The sequence below is a fragment of the Primulina eburnea genome, chromosome 11 (genome assembly GCF_022965805.1).
Source record: "Primulina eburnea isolate SZY01 chromosome 11, ASM2296580v1, whole genome shotgun sequence".
Taxonomy (NCBI): Eukaryota; Viridiplantae; Streptophyta; class Magnoliopsida; order Lamiales; family Gesneriaceae; genus Primulina; species Primulina eburnea.
The window spans coordinates 35,694,852-35,697,001 of NC_133111.1; positions in this window are offsets into that span (position 1 = coordinate 35,694,852).

A 2,150-nucleotide genomic window follows, 5' to 3' on the forward strand; every position below is an offset into this window, starting at 1 on the left:
GGTGCCGCCGTGGGCATCCCGACAGCCCGGATCTAGTTCTCAGAGAGGAGGTGTGAGAAACAACTCTAGAACCGAGCCCGGAAGAAGAAGGGGGCCTGAACCTGAGCAGAGAAAGAAGTCACCCCCCGTTGTAGGGACAATTAAAATGATATCCGGAGGCTCTACTGACGGAGACTCCAATCGGGCAAGGAAGTCAAGAAGTAGGAAAGAGTGCTTGGAGGTGGAAGGAATGAGGGGCAATGAGGCAGTCATCAGTTTCGGCCCGGAAGACCTGAAAGGGGTGAATCTACCCCACAACGATGCCTTGGTGATCCAAGCCCGGGTGGCGAATTATGACATTCTGCGGGTTTTCGTAGATTCAGGCAGTTCTGTGAATGTAATTTTCCAAGATGCTTTTGAGCAGATGGACTTACAGGGCTATCACCTGGAAACAGTGGAAACTGCTCTTTTTGGTTTCGCCGGACACATGGTTTATCCAGAGGGGGAGATTATTTTGCCGCTGACTCTGGGCTCTCACGATCTAAAGAAAACAGTGATGACTTCTTTCACTGTGGTGAACTCCCCGTCATCATATAACATTATCCTGGGGAGGCCGGCTATGAATGAGTTAAGGGCTGTAGCGTCTACCTACCACCAGAAAATAAAATTTCCTGTGGGAGCAAGGGTAGGAGAAGTTCGGGGAGATCAACCCTCTTCTCGAAAGTGTTATGTAGAAGCGGTCCGGGCGGATCGGAGCAGATTTAAGAGGGAGGGGAAGAGAGTTAGGACAGGAGAAAGAATAGTGGAGGAAGGGGAGATCCACTTTGTGGCAGAAGAAGAGCAGGAGGCGGTGGAAGTGGGGCCGGGACAGCAAATCCGGGTGGCTCGGGATCTCAGCATGACCACCCGGGTAAGTTTAATTAAGTGTTTAAAAACTAACATTCACGTATTTGCCTGGTCCCAGCAGGAGCTTACGGGGATTTCTCCCCTTATATCGGAGCATCATTTGAACATCATCCCGGGATCTCACCCCGTGAAGCAAAAAAAGAGGCATTTTGGTCCTGAAAAGGACAGGGTCATATCCGAACAAATAAAGGAGCTCCTGAAGGCAGGGCACATTCGGGAGATTCAATTCCCTACGTGGCTTTCCAATGTGGTTTTAGTACCTAAATCCACTGGCAAATGGCGCATGTGCGTAGATTTTCGTGATCTAAACAAAGCATGCCCCAAAGATCATTATCCACTGCCCCGGATTGACCAGCTGGTAGATTCCACTTCTGGTTATGAGCTGCTGAGCTTTATGGATGCGTACCAGGGGTATCATCAAATTCCCCTGGCCAAAAAAGATCAAGATAAGGCCAGTTTCGTCACCTCGGGAGGTACATTTTGTTATGTTGTAATGCCTTTCGGGTTGAAAAATGCAGGGGCCACCTATCAGCGTCTTATGGATAAAGTATTCGAGAAGCAGCTGGGGCGGAACGTAGAGGTCTATGTGGATGATATCTTAAGCAAGACCCGGGAGGTCACTACTTTTATTGATGATCTGGAGGAAACTTTTGCCACCCTCATGCAATATGGGATCAAGCTTAACCCGGCCAAATGTATTTTTGGCGTAAAGAGTGGCAAATTCTTGGGATTCATGGTCACAGATCGGGGAATTGAGGTAAATCCAGAGAAGGTGAAGTCTGTCTTATGTATGCCTTCCCCCCAATCTGTAAAAGAAGTACAAAAACTGACAGGAAGGATTGCTTCCCTTTCTCGATTTATATCCCGATCAGCACACCGAAGTTATCCTTTCTTTCAAATCTTGAGAAAGGCCCAGCAATTCGGGTGGAACGATAAATGTGAACAAGCCTTCCAGGACTTGAAAGCCCATCTTGCAGAGCTCCCGGTATTAGTAAAGCCCGAGCCCGGGGAAAAATTATTCCTATATTTATCCTCTACAGAGCATGCTGTCAGTTCAGTGTTGATCAAAGAGGAAGGCTCTGATCAGAAGCCTATTTATTACGTCAGCCACGCTCTAAGAGGGCCCGAACTCCGGTATACAGAGGTAGAGAAGATTGCATTGGCTTTAATCGTAACTTCCCGGAAGCTAAGACCGTACTTCTTATCACATCAAATAGTGGTTCTTACCAACAGCCCTCTTGGTAAAATCATGACTCATGCTGAGG